This window comes from Bufo bufo, chromosome 3 (assembly GCF_905171765.1).
Source record: "Bufo bufo chromosome 3, aBufBuf1.1, whole genome shotgun sequence".
NCBI classification, from domain to species: Eukaryota; Metazoa; Chordata; class Amphibia; order Anura; family Bufonidae; genus Bufo; species Bufo bufo.
This window is the reverse complement of record NC_053391.1, coordinates 539137096-539158466: the sequence shown is the minus strand read 5'-3', so window position 1 is coordinate 539158466 and position 21371 is coordinate 539137096.

The window sequence follows — 21371 nt, the reverse complement described above, 5'->3', positions numbered from 1 at the left end:
ATGTTTTTTTTGGAGAGAAGTGGCTTCTTTGCTGCCCTTCTTGACACCAGGCCATCTTCCAAAAGTCTTCGCCTCACTGTGCGTGCAGATGCGCTCACACCTGCCTGCTGCCATTCCTGAGCAAGCTCTGCACTGGTGGCACTCCGATCCCGCAGCTGAATCCTCTTTAGGAGACGATCCTGGCGCTTGCTGGACTTTCTTGGATGCCCTGAAGCCTTCTTAACAAGAATTGAACCTCTTTCCTTGAAGTTCTTGATGATCCTATAAATTGTTGATTGAGGTGCAATCTTAGTAGCCATTTTTATGCAATGCAATGATGGCTGCACACGTTTCTTTGCAGGTCACCATGGTTAACAATGGAAGAACAATGATTTCAAGCATCACCCTCCTTTTAACATGTCAAGTCTGCCATTTTAACCCAATCAGCCTGACATAATGATCTCCAGCCTTGTGCTCGTCAACATTCTCACCTGAGTTAACAAGACAATTACTGAAATGATCTTAGCAGGTCCTTTAATGACAGCAATGAAATGCAGTGGAAAGGTTTTTTTGGGATTAAGTTAATTTTCATGGCAAAGAAGGACTATGCAATTCATCTGATCACTCTTCATAACATTCTGGAGTATATGCAAATTGCTATATAAAAACTTAAGCAGCAACTTTTCCAATTTCGAATATTTATGTAATTCTCAAAACTTTTGGCCACGACTGTACTGCTTGGAAAAAGTGAAAAGACAAAGAATAAAAAGAGTTAAATAAGATTGAAAAAACGCACATGCTTTTTCATTGTAGTTTGTGTGCCCTTTATTTATTTTTTTGGTGCATTTCTTTGTCATTTGATGGTATTTTCACATTTATATTAATATCAAATGTATAATAAATATAATAAATATGTATGAAAAAATTTAAATATATAAAGAGTATATATTGTTTGGGAAAAATAAAAGAATAAAAAAAAGTTAAAAAAGGGTTGACAAAACACACATGAGTTTTTGTCTGCGGTTTGCATGCGTTTTTTCTTTCTTTGGTGCGTTTCTTTGTCATCTGATGTTTTTTTCTAATTTATACTCATATGGGCAGCGTATGTCTCTCTATATGGCCAAAAAACATATATCTCTCTAAATGGCCAAAAAGCATATATAGGATGAGTCTTGATATACTGTTCATTGGTTTTATTTGGGAGTGTCCCATTCTATGTGTCTTTTCTGTTTATTTTAAGATGTTTACATAATGACTGTTTACATAATGACTTGGTGATGGGTTGATCGTAGTTTGATAGAAGTTTGGAGGCTCAAGCCTCCCTCCGAGTAAAGATCGCGGTGCTGGTAAAACTGCCTGACACATGATCTTCGGTCAGGGAGAGATGCGCACCCCAAGGGTTATAGAAAACCCCAAATTTCTAAATCTGAATTTAATCTTCCTGTTGTAATGTGTTAAAGTCATAAATTTGTCTGGATTCTTGTCTGGACATCTTTAGAATATGGTCCCCTCCTCTCCAGTGTTTAGCAGCTTTTTCTAAGGCAGCAAAACTCATTCCCCTAGGGTCTCTGTTATGGTGTTGTTTGAAATGTGCTGACAAATGGCCCAAAAACATACACTCACCTAAAGAATTATTAGGAACACCATACTAATACGGTGTTGGACCCCCTTTTGCCTTCAGAACTGCCTTAATTCTACGTGGCATTGATTCAACAAGGTGCTGATAGCATTCTTTAGAAATGTTGGCCCATATTGATAGGATAGCATCTTGCAGTTGATGGAGATTTGATGCACATCCAGGGCACGAAGCTCCCGTTCCACCACATCCCAAAGATGCTCTATTGGGTTGAGATCTGGTGCCTGTGGGTGCCATTTTAGTACAGTTTAGTACTCATTGTCATGTTCAAGAAACCAATTTGAAATGATTCGAGCTTTGTGACATGGTGCATTATCCTGCTGGAAGTAGCCATCAGAGGATGGATACATGTTCTCATTCTGTTTACGCCAAATTCGGACTCTACCATTTGAATGTCTCAACAGAAATCGAGACTCATCAGACCAGGCAACATTTTTCCAGTCTTCAACAGTCCAATTTTGGTGAGCTCGTGCAAATTGTAGCCTCTTTTTCCTATTTGTAGTGGAGATGAGTGGTACCCGGTGGGGTCTTCTGCTGTTGTAGCCCATCCGCCTCAAGGTTGTGCGTGTTGTGGCTTCACAAATGCTTTGCTGCATACCTCGGTTGTAACGAGTGGTTATTTCAGTCAACGTTGCTCTTCTATCAGCTTGAATCAGTCGGCCCATTCTCCTCTGACCTCTAGCATCCACAAGGCATTTTTGCCCACAGGACTGCCGCATACTGTATGTTTTTCCCTTTTCACACCATTCTTTGTAAACCCTAGAAATGGTTGTGCATGATAATCCCAGTAACTGAGCAGATTGTGAAATGCTCATACTGGCCCCTCTGGCACCAACAACCATGCCACGCTCAAAATTGCTTAAATCACCTTTCTTTCCCATTCTGACATTCAGTTTGGAGTTCAGGAGATTGTCTTGACCAGGACCATACCCCTAAATGCATTTAAGCAACTGCCATGTGATTGGTTGACTAGATAATTGCATTAATGAGAAATAGAACAGGTGTTCCTAATAATTCTTTAGGTGAGTGTATATATAGTAGTAGTTTTTCAAAAAAGAGGCAGCACTCCAAGATAAAGGTGAAACGACCCGCTTTATTTCCCTCTGCAACGTTTCAACTGCTCATTGCAGTCTTTCTCAAGCATAACAATTGGTGTCAGAATATCTACATTTATACCCACAATTAGGGATGAGCGAACCCGAACTGTATATTCGTAAAAGTCCGGGTTCGGTGCTTTCTTGGCGCTTTTTGAAAGGCTGCAAAGCAGCCAATCAATAAGCGTCATACTACTTGCCCCAAGAGGCCATCACAGCCTTGCCTACTATTGGCATGCAGGGCCGTCTTTAATATTGATTGGACCCTGGGCAAGAATTTACTTGGGCCCCCTGGATCCCGCCCCCCCCCCCCCCCCCCCCCCCGCACTTTGCTGTACTTGCTATACAGCAGCACTTACCTGTCACGTCCAGAGCCTCCAGGTGACGTCTCCTCTCTGTCATCATCTTCTCTGTAGATCTTCTCTCTCATCATCTTCTCCACTCGGTCTGGACAACTTCTCTCAGCCGCCTCGTCTCTGCAGAGTGTGACACACAGACATCTTAGCTTCCTCACATTCTATCATTATCCCCCAACTGGAGTCCCCACAGTGTTATCCTGCTGCTTGCTGTGCCCCCCCCCAGGGGTGTAGCTATAGGGGGTGCAGAGGTAGCAGTCGCTACTGGGCCCAGGAGCATGAAGGGGCCCAAAGACACTTGTGCCGCATAAGAAAAACACAAAGCACTGAGGGAAGGGGGGCCCAAGCTGAACTCTTGCACCGGAGCCCATAAGCCTTTAGTTACGCCCCTTCCCCCCCCCCCAATACTATCCTGAAGAAACATTACTGCCCCCCATAGTAATAGTGCTCCTCATAGTCCCACCAATAGTAATTCCCTTCTAGAATGCCCTCATTAGTAATAGTAACACTGCCCCAACCGTGATAATGCTCCTCAACAATGCCCCCATTATTAGAAGAGCCCTCCCATATTAATAATACCCTCACAGAGCCCCCAGTAGAAATAAGGCCCCCTATTGTTCCCCCAGTGGTAATAAAGCTCCCTACAGACCCCTCAGTAGTAATAAGGCCCCCATAGAGCGTTTAGTAGAAATAAGGCGGATCTATAAGACCCTCCTATAGAGCCCTCAGAAGTAATAAGACCGCCTATAATGTCCCCTGGATCTGCAGTGCCCCCTGCAGTTATAATCCTCCCTCCACCATACAGTCCCATGTAAATAACATCACCTCCTCCCCAGCCGCCTCCAACACACAGTCCCATGTAAACATCACCCCTAAGGCTACTTTCACACTTGCGTTCGTGCGGATCTGTCCTGTACTTGTACAGGATGGATCCGCACCGATAATACAAACGAATGCATCCGTTCAAGACCGATTCGTTTGTATTAGATTTGAATTTCTAAGTCCCAATACAGATCCGTCCTGACTTACATTGAAAGTCAATGGGGGACGGATCCGTTTACAATTGCACCATTTTGAGTCAATGCAAAGGGATCCGTCCCTATTTACTTACATTGTCAGGACGGATCCGTTTGGCTCCACAAGGCCATGCGGACACAAAAACGCTGCTTGCAGCATTTTGGGGTCCGCCTCCAAAACGGAACGGGGGGCTGTACGGAGCCGAACGAATGCATTCTGAATGGATCCGCATCCATTCAGAATGCATTGGGGTTAAACTGATGCATTTGGGGCTGCTTGTGAGAGCCTTGAAACTGATCTCACAAGCGGATCCCCAAACCCAAGTGTGAACGTAACCTAAACATTAAGTCCCATGTACATAAACATCATTCCCCCCCACCATCCACTTTCAACATACAGTCCCATGTAAATAACATCACTCCCTCCCCCAGCCACCTCAAGCACACAGTTCCATGTCAATAACATCCCTCCCTTCAGCCCTAACATACAACCCAGTTAAATAACTACAACTCCCAGCATTGCTCTGCCTCTCCCTGTCCCTTCACTTACCTCTCCAGTCCTCATCAGACATCAGCATTAGGCTCCTCCTCCTCTTCACTCCGGTCCAACCCTGCACTGGTCACATGATGGTGACATCATCCAGGTCATCCTATCACAGCCTGCTTTGCTGATCACATGACCTGTGATGTCACCACAGGTCCTTCACCTCTACACCCAGTGTATTCGATTCTAGCAGGCAGGCAGGACATTCGGGGCCTGGGACAAAACATCAGGGGCCCAGGCCCTGAATGTTTTAACCTAGCGACGCAGTCACTAATGAATGGGAGTCGGGAAATAGAGCTCCCTTGGGCCCCCAGGAGCAACTGGGCCCGGGGCAGCTGCCCCTTTTGCCCTGTGGCAAAGACGGCCCTGTTGGCATGGCTGTAATTGGCCAGAGCAGCATGTGACCCAGCCTCTATATAAGCTTGGGTCACGTAGCGCTGCACGTCACTCTGCTGATTCAAGCATAGGGAGAGGTTGCTGCTGCGACGTTAGGGCGAGATTAGGCAGATTAACTCCTCCAAAAGACTTAATTCAGTGATCGATCTCCAGCTGTGGATCATTGAAGTGCTGATATTGAATTGCTCACTTTTTTTAGGCTGCCCAGAGCGTTTTTATATCACTTTTTTCTGGGGTGATCGGCGGCCATTTTGTGGCTTGTGGTGCGCCAGCACAAGCTATCACCAAGTGCATTTAACCATCAATATTGTGGTTATTTTTTGCTATATCCTACATCAGCTGCAGGCTGAGCCTGTGTCACCCAAGTGCATTTAACCATCAACAGTGTGGTTATTTTTTGGCCATATACTACATCAGGTGCAGGCTGAGCCTGTGTCACCCAAGTGCATTTAACCATCAACAGTGTGGTTATTTTTTGGCCATATACTACATCAGGTGCAGGCTGAGCCTGTGTCACCCAAGTACATTTAACCATCAACAGTGTGGTTATTTTTTGGCCATATACTACATCAGGTGCAGGCTGAGCCTGTGTCACCCAAGTGCATTTAACCATCAATAGTGAGGTTATTTTTTGGCCATATACTACATCAGGGGCAAGTTGAGCCTGTCACCCAGCGCCTAAAAAATAGCCCTGACATTTATATTCCTCCAAATCAGTACTGTTTTAGCTGGTCAAGTTATTTGTAGTGATCGTAAAAGCACAGTTTTTGTTCTGGGTTGAAAAACTATTCCCAAATTTGCCATTCTCAAAATTAGTAGTTTCTGCTATATCAGGCCTACTTTAAATCTATCCCAAAAAGGGTATATTAGATTCAAGGTGCTGATAGTGTCATTCTGAAACACTTAACACACACGCTACAGTGCAGATACAAGTCTAATTCTGTGATTAAAGGTATACCTGTCACCCAGCGCCTAAAAAATAGCCCTGACATTTATATTCCTCCAAATCAGTACTGTTTTAGCTGGTCAAATTATTTGTAGTGACCGTAAAAGCACAGTTTTTGTTCTGGGTTGAAAAACTATTCCCAAATTTGCCATTTTCAAAATTGTGGTGAACGGGAACAATGAGAAAAACTCTCTGATGATGACGAAACACAGGTGCCAACTGCTGCGTCTTTCTGCAGTGTGCAGACTGAACAGGAGGTCAGGGATCAAGACTGGGTGGAAGACGATGCAGGGGACGATGAGGTCCTAGACCCCACATGGAATGAAGGTCGTGCCACTGACTTTCACAGTTCGGAGGAAGAGGCAGTGGTGAGACCGAGCCAACAGCGTAGCAAAAGAGGGAGCAGTGGGCAAAATCAGAACACCCGCCGCCAAGAGACTCCGCCTGCTACTGACCGCTGCCATCTGGGACCGAGCACCCCAAAGGCAGCTTCAAGGAGTTCCCTGGCATGGCACTTCTTCAAACAATGTGCTGACGACAAGACCCGAGTGGTTTGCACGCTGTGCCATCAGAGCCTGAAGCGAGGCATTAACGTTCTGAACCTTAGCACAACCTGCATGACCAGGCACCTGCATGGAAAGCATGAACTGCAGTGGAGTAAACACCTTAAAAACAAGGAAGTCACTCAGGCTCCCCCTGCTACCTCTTCTGCTGCTGCCGCCTCGGCCTCTTCTGCTGCTGCCGCCGCCTCGGCCTCTTCCTCCGCCTCTGGAGGAACGTTGGCACCTGCCGCCCAGCAAACATGGGATGTACCACCAACACCACCACCTGTGTCACCAAGCATCTCAACCATGTCACATGGCAGCGTTCAGCTCTCCATCTAACAAACATTTGAGAGAAAGCGTAAATTCCCACCTAGCCACCCTCGATCCCTGGCCCTGAATGCCAGCATTTCTAAACTACTGGCCTATGAAATGCTGTCATTTAGGCTGGTGGACACAGACAGCTTCAAACAGCTCATGTCGCTTGCTGTCCCACAGTATGTTGTTCCCAGCCGTCACTACTTCTCCAAGAGAGCCGTGCCTTCCCTGCACAACCAAGTGTCCGATAAAATCAAGTGTGCACTGCGCAACGCCATCTGTGGCAAGGTCCACCTAACCACAGATACGTGGACCAGTAAGCACGGCCAGGGACGCTATATCTCCCTAACTGCACACTGCGTAAATGTAGTGGCGGCTGGGCCCCAGGCGGAGAGCTGTTTGGCGCACGTCCTTCTGCCGCCAAGGATCGCAGGGCAACATTCTTTGCCTCCTGTCTCCTCCTCCTCCTACTCAGCTTCCTCCTCCTCTTCTTCCACCTGCTCATCCAGTCAGCCACACACCTTCACCACCAACTTCAGAACAGCCCGGGGTAAACGTCAGCAGGCCGTTCTGAAACTCATATGTTTGGGGGACAGGCCCCACACCGCACAGGAGTTGTGGCGGGGTATAGAACAACAGACCAAAGAGTGGTTGCTGCCGGTGAGCCTCAAGCCCGGCCTGGTGGTGTGCGATAATGGGCGAAATTTCGTTGCAGCTCTGGGACTAGCCGGTTTGACGCACATCCCTTGCCTGGCGCATGTGCTGAATTTGGTGGTGCAGAAGTTCATTCACAACTACCCCGACATGTCAGAGCTGCTGCATAAAGTGCGGGCCGTCTGTTCGCGCTTCCGGCGTTCACACCCTGCGGCTGCTCGCCTGTCTGCGCTACAGTGTAACTTCGGCCTTCCCGGTCACCGCCTCTTATGCGACGTGCCCACCAGGTGGAACTCCACCTTGCACATGCTGGACAGACTGTGCGAGCAGCAGCAGGCCATAGTGGAGTTTCAGCTGCAGCACGCACGGGTCAGTCGCACTGCGGAACAGCACCACTTCACCACCAATGACTGGGCCTCCATGCGAGACCTGTGTGCCCTGTTGCGCTGTTTCGAGTACTCAACCAACATGGCCAGTGGCGATGACGCCGTTATCAGCTTTACAATACCACTTCTATGTCTCCTTGAGAAAACACTTAGGGCGATGATGGAAGAGGAGGTGGCACAGGAGGAAGAGGAGGAAGAGGGGTCATTTTTAGCACTTTCAGGCCAGTCTCTTCGAAGTGACTCAGAGGGACGTTTTTTGCAACAGCAGAGGCCAGGTACAAATGTGGCCAGACAGGGCCCACTACTGGAGGACGAGGAGGACGAGGATGAGGAGGAGGTGGAGGAGGATGAGGATGAAGCATGTTCACAGCGGGGTGGCACCCAAAGCAGCTCGGGCCCATCACTGGTGCGTGGCTGGGGGGAAACACAGGACGATGACGATACGCCTCCCACAGAGGACAGCTTGTCCTTACCTCTGGGCAGCCTGGCACACATGAGCAACTACATGCTGCAGTGCCTGCGCAACGACAGCAGAGTTGCCCACATTTTAACGTGTGCGGACTACTGGGTTGCCACCCTGCTGGATCCCCGGTACAAAGACAATGTGCCCACCTTACTTCCTACACTGGAGCGTGATAGGAAGATGCGCGAGTACAAGCGCACGTTGGTAGACGCGCTACTGAGAGCATTCCCAAATGTCACAGGGGAACCAGTGGAAGCCCAAGGCGAAGGCAGAGGAGGAGCAAGAGGTCGCCAACGCAGCTGTGTCACGGCCAGCTCCTCTGAGGGCAGGGTTAGCATGGCAGAGATGTGGAAAAGTTTTGTCACCACGCCACAGCTAACTGCACCACCACCTGATACGGAACGTGTTAGCAGAAGGCAACATTTCACTAACATGGTGAAACAGTACCTGTGCACACCCCTCCACGTACTGACTGATGGTTCGGCCCCATTCAACTTCTGGGTCTCCAAATTGTCCACGTGGCCAGAGCTAGCCTTTTATGCCTTGGAGGTGCTGGCCTGCCCGGCGGCCAGCGTTTTGTCTGAACGTGTATTCAGCACGGCAGGGGGCGTCATTACAGACAAACGCAGCCGCCTGTCTACAGCCAATGTGGACAAGCTGACGTTCATAAAAATGAACCAGGCATGGATCCCACAGGACCTGTCCATCCCTTGTGCAGATTAGACATTAACTACCTCCCCTTAACAATATATTATTGTACTTTCAGGGCACTTCCTCATTCAATCCTATTTTTATTTTCATTTTACCATTAAATTGCGGGGCAACCCAAAGTTGAATGAACCTCTCCTCTGTCTGGGTGCCGGGGCCAAAATATGTGACAGTGGCCTGTTCCAGTGGTGGGTGACGTGAAGCCTGATTCTCTGCTATAACATGAAGACTGATTCTGTGCTGACATGAAGCCAGATTCTCTGTTACGGGTCCTCTCTCCTCTGCCTGGGTGCCTGGGCCTAAATGTGTGACAGTGGTCTGTTCCAGTGGTGGGTGACGTGAAGCCTGATTCTCTGCTATGACATGAAGACTGATTCTCTGCTGACTTGAAGCCTGAATCTCTGTTACGGGACCTCTCTCCTCTGCCTGGGTGCCTGGGCCTAAATATGTGACAGTGGCCTCTTCCAGTGGTGGGTGACGTGAAGCCTGATTCTCTGCTATGACATGAAGACTGATTCTGTGCTGACATGAAGTCAGATTCTCTGTTACGGGACCTCTCTCCTCTGTCTGGGTGCCAGGGCCTAAATGTGTGACAGTGGCCTCTTCCAGTGGTGGGTGACGTGAAGCCTGATTCTCTGCTATGACATGAAGACTGATTCTGTGCTGACATGAATCAAGATTCTCTGTTACGGTACCTCTCTCCTCTGTCTGGGTGCCAGGGCCTAAATGTGTGACAGTGGCCTCTTCCAGTGGTGGCTGACGTGAAGCCTGATTCTCTGCTATGACATGAAGACTGATTCTGTGCTGACATGAAGCCAGATTCTCTGTTACGGGACCTCTCTCCTCTGTCTGGGTGCCGGGGCCTAAATATGTGACAGTGGCCTGTTCCAGTGGTGGGTGACGTGAAGCCTGATTCTCTGCTATGACATGAAGACTGATTCTTTGCTGACATGAAGCCAGATTCTCTGTTACGGTACCTCTCTCCTCTGTCTGGGTGCCGGGGCCTAAATATGTGACAGTGGCCTGTTCCAGTGGTGGGTGACGTGAAGCCTGATTCTCTGCTATAACATGAAGACTGATTCTGTGCTGACATGAAGCCAGATTCTCTGTTACGAGACCTCTCTCCTCTGCCTGGGTGCCTGGGCGTAAATATGTGACAGTGGCCTGTTCCAGTGGTGGGTGACGTGAAGCCTGATTCTCTGCTATGACATGAAGACTGATTCTCTGCTGACATGAAGCCAGATTCTCTGCTATGGCATGAAGAGACTGATTCTCTGCTGACATGAAGCCAGATTCTCTGCTATGGCATGAAGAGACTGATTCTCTGCTGACATGAAGCCAGATTCTCTGCTATGGAATGAAGAGACTGATTCTCTGCTTACGTGAAGCCAGATTCTCTGCTATGGGACCTCTGTCCAATTGATATTGGTTATTTTTTTTATTTTATTTTTTAATTCATTTCCCTATCCACATTTGTTTGCATGGGGATTTACCTACATGTTGCTGCCTTTTGCAGACCTCTAGCTCTTTCCTGGGCTGTTTTACAGCCTTTTTCGTGCCGAAAAGTTCGGGTCCCCATTGACTTCAATGGGGTTCGGGACGAAGTTCGGGTCGGGTTCGGATCCCAAACCCGAACATTTCCGGTAAGTTCGCCAAACTTCTCGAACCCGAACATTCAGGTGTTCGCTCAACTCTACCCACAATGCTTTGTGAATCAATTAATAAAGTGAGTAACAATTACATAATCAATTGTGTTAAAAACGTGATATACAGTCAGGTCCATAAATATTGGGACATTGACACAATGCTATCATTTTTGGCTCTATACACAACCACAATGGATATAAAATGAAACAAACAAGATGTGCTTTAACTGCAGACTGTCAGCTTTTATTTGAGGGTATTTACATCCAAATCAGGTGAACGGTGTAGGAATTACAACAGTTTGCATATGTGCCTCCCACTTGTTAAGGAACCAAAAGTAATGGGACAGAATAATAATCATAAATCAAACTTTCACTTTTTCATACTTGATTGCAAATCCTTTTCAGTCAATTACAGCCTGAAGTCTGGAACGCATAGACATCACCAGACGCTAGGTTTCATCCCTGGTGATGCTCTGCCAGGCCTCTACTGCAACTGTCTTCAGTTTCTGCCTGTTCTTGGGGCATTTTCCCTTCAGTTTTGTCTTCAGCAAGTGAAATGCATGCTCAATCGGATTCAGGTCAGTAGATTGACTTGGCCATTGCATAACATTCCATTTCGTTCTCTTAAAAAACTCTTTGGTTGCTTTTGCAGTATGCTTTGGGTCATTGTCCATCTGCACTGTGAAGCACCGTCCAATGAGTTCTGAAGCATTTGGCTGAATATGAGCAGATAATATTGCCCGAAACATTTCAGAATTCATCCTGCTGCTTTTGTCAGCACTCACATCATCAATAAATACAAGAGAACCAGTTCCATTGGCAGCCATACAAGCCCACGCCATGACACTACCACCGCCATGCTTCACTGATGAGGTGGTATGCTTAGGATCATAAGCAGTTCCTTTCCTTCTCCACACTCTTCTCTTCCCATCACTCTGGTACAGGTTGATCTTGGTTTTATCTGTCCATAGGATGTTGTTCCAGAACTGTGAAGGCTTTTTTAGATGTTGTTTGGCAAGCTCTAATATGGCCTCCCTGTTTTTCAGGCTCACCAATGGTTTACATCTTGTGGTGAACCCTCTGTATTCACTCTGGTGAAATCTTCTCTTGATTGTTGACTTTGATACACATACACCTACCTCCTGGAGAGTGTTCTTGATCTGGCCAACTGTTGTGAAGGGTGTGTTCTTCACCATGGAAAGAATTCTTCGGTCAACCACCACAGCTGTTTTTCGCGGTTTTCCGGGAATTTTGGTGTTGCTGAGCTCACCGGTCCGTTTCTTCTTTTTAAGAATGTTCCAAACAGTTGTTTTGGCCACGCCTAATGTTTTTTGCTATCTCTCTGATGGGTTTGTTTTGTTTTTTCACCCTAATGATGGCTTGCTTCACTGATAGTGACAGCTCTTTGGATCTCATCTTGAGAGTTGACAGCAACAGATTCCAAATGCAAATAGAACACTTGAAATTAACTCTAGACCTTTTATCTGCTCATTGTAATTGGGATAATGAGGGAATAACGGCTAAGAAACCAATTGTCCCATTACTTTTGGTTCCGTAACAAGTGGGAGGCACATATGCAAACTGTTGCAATTCCTACACCGTTCACCTGATTTGGATGTAAATACCCTCCAATTAAAGCTGACAGTCTGCAGTTAAAGCACATCTTGTTAGCTTCATTTCAAATCCATTGTGGTGGTGTATAGAGCCAAAAATGTTAGAATTGTGTTGATGTCCCAATATATATGGACCTGACTGTATATCAAAAGTACATAGTTCAATGTGAATTAATTGTATACATCATATGTCAAATCATTAGTGTACATACATTGTGAAACTTGATCAATGATCTTCCACAGATCACAAACATAAATCGCCATATTCATAAAGTGCCTTGTGCTTCAATTCAAGCGACCACCTGTATGTGCTAATTAGCGGTCAATCGGCCGCATAAATGATAAATAAAATCATAAAATATCAACTCACACAGCGGAGTACTGTGATGGCGTCCGTCCCGGCGTTCCCGGTCCTCCACTGCGCATGCTCGGTAGCCTAACAACTGGTGCACACAATCGATGACACGCCCCCAGTAGTGTGATGTCAGTCATGATGCACGCACCAGCCGCCAGGCCCCTCCCCCGAAGCGTGACAGCTCAGAGGGCGACGCTCCTGTGCTCAGCCTTTGGATCACATGACAAGTCATATGAGCCGTCGCATGGCAACCCGGAAGCGTCCGTCCCGCCGGCATATCACAAGTATCCAGGGGCATTCAAAGCACCGCAATGAGGCCTGTACAGGGAAAAAAAGCACCACATAGGGAATGATCAGGTTGTCTAGTACTATTGGCTTAATTAATATAAATGAATATTATAGAACCAGGATATCAAGCCGTAAATATCGGAAGACATCAGTCCCTTAAAGGGACAGTACATATAATTAATAAAACTGAAGAGGGTGCGGTATATGTGGATGTATCATGTGAGTGATCATCCACACACACCTATAGGGCTCCAAGGTACAGAGTGTTGTTCACACCCTATATCCTTTTAGTCAACATCCACCCTTGTGTCTCTTCTGTAGCCATAGCATCTTCCATTCACGACTTATCCACTCTATCTTTCCTCCACAGTGAAAACTGTAATTCCAACCCCATTCACCTATGGGACTAAACCGCCATAGACAATAGCCATCATTTTCTGCCGCTATGATAATAAACTTGAAAAATAAAGAAGATTTCCTTTCAGATCCGATAAGTTCTGAAAGTAAATAAAAAATAAATAAAATATATATATATATATATATATATATATACACAGGGAGTGCAGAATTATTAGGCAAATGAGTATTTTGACCACATCATCCTCTTTATGCATGTTGTCTTACTCCAAGCTGTATAGGCTCGAAAGCCTACTACCAATTAAGCATATTAGGTGATGTGCATCTCTGTAATGAGAAGGGGTGTGGTCTAATGACATCAACACCTTATATTAGGTGTGCATAATTATTAGGCAACTTCCTTTCCTTTGGCAAAATGGGTCAAAAGAAGGACTTGACAGGCTCAGAAAAGTCAAAAATAGTGAGATATCTTGCAGAGGGATGCAGCACTCTTAAAATTGCAAAGCTTCTGAAGCGTGATCATCGAACAATCAAGCGTTTCATTCAAAATAGTCAACAGGGTCGCAAGAAGCGTGTGGAAAAACCAAGGCGCAAAATAACTGCCCATGAACTGAGAAAAGTCAAGCGTGCAGCTGCCAAGATGCCACTTGCCACCAGTTTGGCCATATTTCAGAGCTGCAACATCACTGGAGTGCCCAAAAGCACAAGGTGTGCAATACTCAGAGACATGGCCAAGGTAAGAAAGGCTGAAAGACGACCACCACTGAACAAGACACACAAGCTGAAACGTCAAGACTGGGCCAAGAAATATCTCAGGACTGATTTTTCTAAGGTTTTATGGACTGATGAAATGAGAGTGAGTCTTGATGGGCCAGATGGATGGGCCCGTGGCTGGATTGGTAAAGGGCAGAGAGCTCCAGTCCGACTCAGACGCCAGCAAGGTGGAGGTGGAGTACTGGTTTGGGCTGGTATCATCAAAGATGAGCTTGTGGGGCCTTTTCGGGTTGAGGATGGAGTCAAGCTCAACTCCCAGTCCTACTGCCAGTTTCTGGAAGACACCTTCTTCAAGCAGTGGTACAGGAAGAAGTCTGCATCCTTCAAGAAAAACATGATTTTCATGCAGGACAATGCTCCATCACACGCGTCCAAGTACTCTACAGCGTGGCTGGCAAGAAAGGGTATAAAAGAAGAAAATCTAATGACATGGCCTCCTTGTTCACCTGATCTGAACCCCATTGAGAACCTGTGGTCCATCATCAAATGTGAGATTTACAAGGAGGGAAAACAGTACACCTCTCTGAACAGTGTCTGAGAGGCTGTGGTTGCTGCTGCAAGCAATGTTGATGGTGAACAGATCAAAACACTGACAGAATCCATGGATGGCAGGCTTTTGAGTGTCCTTGCAAAGAAAGGTGGCTATATTGGTCACTGATTTGTTTTTGTTTTGTTTTTGAATGTCAGAAATGTATATTTGTGAATGTTGAGATGTTATATTGGTTTCACTGGTAAAAATAAATAATTGAAATGGGTATATATTTGTTTTTTGTTAAGTTGCCTAATAATTATGCACAGTAATAGTCACCTGCACACACAGATATCCCCCTAAAATAGCTAAAACTAAAAACAAACTAAAAACTACTTCCAAAAATATTCAGCTTTGATATTAATGAGTTTTTTTGGTTCATTGAGAACATGGTTGTTTTTCAATAATAAAATTAATACAACTTGCCTAATAATTCTGCACTCCCTGTATATATATGGAATACAGATGGTGAGTGCCTGCTATTTTGTTACATAAATATTTTATCTCAAAGGAATGATCGGTTGAACCACTTTAAAGCAGAGCACCATTGCCATAGTGTAAGGAGGGGTGAGCCACTATAAAATATTTGTTATTAACAGTGTGGCAATGCTTGACTTGACACATGTGATAGAAAGGAGGGGCAGTGCGAGCGATGCTGTGCCCTTCTGCTGTTGTGGACTGTCAAGCTTCCATGGAGGTGGAGGCTTCAGAGAAGGCAGATACATCCCTGGTGTAGGAGCCAGGCCTACACAATCATGGGGGGGGTCAAAAGGACCTGGCATGGTTGGTGGGGAGCTGGCTCACTTCTTCAAAAATAACATTGACCCAGTGGGATGTGAAAGACATGTACTGTAACAGCTGCTCCAGGTGTCCACAGTGGTGTACAGCTTGTTGCACAGCGAGAATCATAAAGAGTGACCAGTGTTATCTGCCCCGTGAGAGTATAAGGCACTACTAAAACGGCACAGCAGCGACTGTACTGCCAGGATCTTGGTCAGGTGGGAGTTCAGCTTGTAGACAAGCTATTTGCTGCTGGAGAAAAGTTTTTCATGGCCAAAAATTCCGTTACACAATACGTGTGTACAGGCCTACACGTACTGACTGATGGGTCTGCCCCATTCAACTTCTGGCTCTCCAAATTGTGCACATGGCCTGATCTTGCCCTTTACGCCTTGGAGCTGCTGGCCTGCGGCCAGTATATTGTCTGAATGTGTGTTTAGCACAGCAGGGGGGGTGATCACAGACAAGCGCGGCCACCTGTCCACAGCCAACGTGGACAAGCTCACGTTTATTCATTAAAATGAACCAGGCATGGATCCCACAGGACTTGTCCGTACCTTGTGCTCAATATACTGGCCGCACCCAGCAATTGTTAGACTCCAGTGCACTTTCTCTTGCATTCTCTTTTCTATTTCCTAATGTTTTGGGGTCTTCTCAAATTAATAATAAAAAAATTAACGAAAAATAATAAAAATAATAAAAATAATCAAACAACAAAAACAGTGTTGGCTACCTCCTCCTCCACCGCCGCTTCCATTTACACCTCCACGTCCACCGCCTTTTCAACCTCCTAGTCCACTTTGACCTCCGCCTCCTAGTTCAAGATTATTATTTATATATTTTTTTATAATCTATCTTATTTTAAGTAATTTCCCTATGCACATTTGTTTTCAGGGCAATTGTCCTGCTCTTACCCCCATTTTGCTTCTTTTTGCAGCCCTCTAGCCCTTACTATGACTATTTTAAAGCCATTTTTGTGCCCCAAAGTTCAGGTCCCCATTGACTTCAATGGGGTTCGGGTCAAGTTCAGGTCCCAAACCCGAACTTTGACCCGAAGTTCGGCCGAACCCGGCGAACCCGAACATCAACAGGTCCTCTCAATGCTCCTCTTAAAGAAACTCTCCAGATAGAGCCGATACACTATTTAACGTCTAATACAGGGCTTGGTGAAATGGAGCATGATTTAGGGATACTCCCTTTAATACTCTTTGAAGCCCTGAGCTGTGAATGTAGTACCTGGTGCATAGCTTGATCAATTGTCTACTATGTGAAACCATGTTTGTGAATAAACATTAATTAGGAATGGTCACACTTTTTTGGTCTGAGGAACTCATTGTCTGTTTGTATTATTATAATAATAAAAAGGAACTCCTCGGCTGGAGTACAACTAACTTGTACAATATTATTTTATGTGGAAGAAATAAAAAAATAAAAAAAGAGATATGTCTCTCTCTCAGCAATGGTGCACTCCATGGTGGCTACACCAAGGCTGTTGTGCTCACGCTGAGTAGGTGTCTAAGTCATCTCACACAGTCTGACTCCTCACTCCACTACTTTCATCAAAATAAGACCTTTTATCACTCAACTGGCACCTACTAACCACTAGCCTTTCCGCCATATCAGTACTGGGTTCTGTATGAACCCTAATTAACATCTGGCACCTTTTACTAACAGGTGCACAACAATATGGGTAAATATAAGGGACATACTATCTCTATACTATAAGTTAAGCACACACTTTTAAGTAAGGAGGAAATGAGGACTAGCCCCCTAAAAGGGGTTTTCCAAGACTTTTATACTGATGGCCAGAGGATAGGTCATCAGTAAAAATCTCTCAGAAAACCCCTCTAATCTGTTAAAGTCATACCTAAAATATTTAATTGTTGTTCTCAAGGGATTAAATGGGCAGTATCAATATCTCTACTGCTACAGAAGTTTAGCTATCAATTATCATGGACTCATGCATACAAATATACAATATTATGACTTTATCATGTGCTATATTACAAAGCCATTCTACATTAGAAGCATTGCTCTAGCAGTATGGACCATCATATTGCATTAGTTTTAAAGTTTTTTTTTGTTCCACATTTTGTACAACAGACCCATTAGTATAAATTCTTTTTGCAGCTCCCTACATGTTACAGTTTGGCTTTGTAAAACTAAAATAACAGGAAATGTTTATGAATCACTAGCTTGTAAGAATTTTCATTTAGCTCTGTGGACACCTGTTGGCTTTTCCTGCAAAGTGAAATACTAAAGTTCAGGAAATCTATCCTTAGAACTAATACATCCAATTTGAATTAGACTTTTTAAACATCCTTTTCTAATTTACACTTTCTAATTTGTTTGCAACTATTTGCAGTTCTAAGACTTCTGATTAGAATGCTCTGAATATTTCACAGATTTTTAAGGGCTTAGAAGAGTGTCAAAACACAATCCCTAATAAAATGTAAATTGCTGTAAGGTCTACTAGAAGGTCAAAAGAAATCCCATTTATTTATTATTTATTTATATATTTTTTTGTTTATGCAAAATTCATCAAACGACATATTGCTTTCTGTAATACCATGCCGTCTTTTTATTTCATCTTGTATAATATCATTTATTTTATAGCTTTTAGAACTTTTGTATTAAATCGACAGTAGATTATTCCGCTCATGGCTTTTAACACCAGAATAATCTTCTTTGCATTTATTGGCTTCAGCCTCATAAGTCTGTTTATAATACATAGGATCCTGTAGAGAGATAACAAGTGAATACAACATTCATCAAACGCCAGTGATGTAAAGTATTTTTGTTTGCCTGACATGGGGGCCTTTTCTAACCTAGACACCTAAGCGCATTTCAGTAAGGACCAATTACACACTACACTATTTTTGACATTGATACATTTCATTCATTATTTACGGTTAGAGAAGCTACCTGAATTTTATGGATAATACTTATGAAAAATAGAGCTATCAAACGGCTGTGAAGATCTTTTATCGAGAAATAATGTAAAGGTTTCATAGCTGCTAATGCTTTCACACTTTACATATCAAGCAGCCATTTTTCTCTATGTCATACCTTTATGAATGTAAAAAAAATAAGCAATTCTTGAACAACAATCTTCCTACTGTAAATTGACATAGAAACCAACCAAAAGGACAGAACGAAGATAAATGCTGAAAAGGCACTAGATATAGACATCTATGAACCAAAGTCAAGTGATTCTAATATTAAAGATGAGAATATATGTATGATAAGTGTAAGGGGACCTCTAGTGACATTTTGTGTGCCAGGATGTAAAAAATAATATTTGATTCATGTATTTTATGCTTGGGAGAATGGATACACTTTAAAACAATTAATTCCAATTTTTAAAAAAATTACACACTTACATTATTATCACTAGTTTCTACTTTCGATGTAGCGCATAGTTAATAAAGGCATTGTGAGCTAGCTTGGTGAATATATAAGTTGTGTGATAGGCTGTCTGCGCACATATCCCTCGTTGCTGTCACAGGTAAAAGGGGAATTTATCAGTTGTGAAAGGGAATAATTATTGGCTTTCGGGTCAAGGTGCAAGTATTTCTGTAACTGAGCAGCTAGTGAACTGTTCTTGTGCTGCTGTGGTGAAAGTGTATTGTAAGTGAATAGATGGCACAATTGCAAATAAGTGACATGGAGACAGCATAGAAACTCATTTATGTGAGAGGTGAACGTCAGCTACAATGGTGGGCAAGGTTGGACCAAGATGCTACAGTGGAGAAGCTCACCGCTAAAATGAACCAGGGGGATAGAAGAAGTATATCTAAAACAGCAAATTCTACTGCATATGGGGCTCCAAAGCACAGGGATGGCCACTGCACCTCTGCTATCAGAAAAGGCTTCACTTTTAGTGGCAGGGCTGATATTGGACCTCTGCTTCATCGAACGGATGGACACTGGTGTGTCAGGTGAGTAACACCAGTGAACAAACACCCTGCAACCATTGATGGAAGAGCACAAGTTGTATACTTAGCACAAGTTGTATATTTTCATGGCATTCACTGGGCCCAATCATCCATGTGGAAGGCACTATCAACCGGTTTGGGTATAAATCCATCCTTGCAGATTACATACTGCCAGACATGCTAATTGTATTTTCAGAGGTGGATGGGATCTTCCAGCAAGACAATGCAACATGTCATATGGGTGGCTAGAAATGTCCAACATTGGTTGGAAGCGCATGACCAAGACTTCGAAGTTCTAACTTGGTCCCCTAATTGTCCAGACTTGAACCCCATTGTGCATCTATGGGACCACCTGGATCCTTGTGTTCTCTCTATGGATCCTCCTCCATGCATCCTCCAGCAGCTATAGGATGTACTGCAGTCAGCATGGCTATCAGGACTTTATTGAGTCAATCCCAGCCAGTGTATCTTTTGTCTGTGCTGCACGTGACGGTTACTCTGGATATTAGCTGGTGGTCATAATTAGAGATGAGCAAATTTTTCAACCATTCGATTCTGCCGGTTCACCAAATAACTCAAGTGTGAACTCAGACTTACAGGTCAATATCAGCATCAAGAAGAAGATTACTCATTTTACACTGTCGGCAGCTGATTCTACATAGATGTCTACAGAACCTGTTCTATTAAACGCTTATACAAGTAGAGCCCCTCCAACAGAGTGGAGAGGGTGTCAGCAGTAAGTTTGTGTTGATTTCACTGATTATTTTGCCCTTTCTCTGATCCGTCAGAACAATAACCCACAAAAAAATGGATCCTGTCTGTTGAGCATCCGCCTTCACTCGGTCAGCATTTGGTCAGTAATCGATCAGTATTGCTAATGCCCAAAAAAACAGGAGTGGATACAAAACAGAGATGACACATGAATGGAATATTTGCATGTCTTCTGTGTTTTGTAACCACTACTGCTTTTTGCTACCAAACCATAAGCCAATTCTAATGGGACCATACAGGCCTTAAAGCTACTACACAGACAGGATCCGTTGTGTCTCTCATTTTTCATTCATTCTGACAGAAGAAGAGTCAAATAAATGATGATGTGATATAGTGGCCCACTCATGAAGTGGGGAGGGTGGGAACAGCATTAGAAGTCCACAGAGTGGCCCAATGACATAGTGTGGAGGTGGAAGCAGCATCAGGAGACCACAGAGTGACAAGGTGACATAGTGTGGAGGTGGCAGCAGAAGCAGCATGAGGAGGCCACAGAATGGCACAATAACAAAGTGTAGAGGTGGAAGCAACAGCATGAGGAGGCCACAGAGTGGCAAAGTGACATAGCGTTTAGGTAGCAGCAGAATCAGGAGACCACAGAGTGGCAAGGTGACACAGTGTGGAGGTGGTAGCAGCATCAGGAGACCACAGATTGGCAAGGTGACATAGTGTGGAGGTGGCAGCAGCATCAGGAGACCACAGAGTGGCAAGGTGACATAGTGTGGAGGTGGCAGCAGAAGCAGCATGAGGAGGCCACAGAATGGCACAATAACAAAGTGTAGAGGTGGAAGCAACAGCATGAGGAGGCCACAGAGTGGCAAAGTGACATAGCGTTGAGGTAGCAGCAGAATCAGGAGACCACAGAGTGGCAAGGTGACACAGTGTGGAGGTGGTAGCAGCATCAGGAGACCACAGATTGGCAAGGTGACATAGTGTGGAGGTGGCAGCAGCATCAGGAGACCACAGAGTGGCACAATGAAAGAGTGTGGAGGTGGCAGCAGCAGTAGCATGAGGAGACCAAATAGTGGCAAGGTGACATAGTGTGGAGGTAGCAGCAGCATCAGGAGACCACAGAGTGGAACAATGACAGAGTGTAGAGGTGGCAGCAGCATCTGGAGACCTCAGAGTGGCAAGGTGACATAGTGTGGAGGTAGCAGCGGCATCCGTAGACCACAGAGTGGCAAGGTAACATAGTGTGGAGGTGACAGCAGCATCAGGAGACCACAGAGTGGCAAGATGACATATTGTGCAGGTGGAAGCAGCATTAGGAGACTACAGAGTGGCA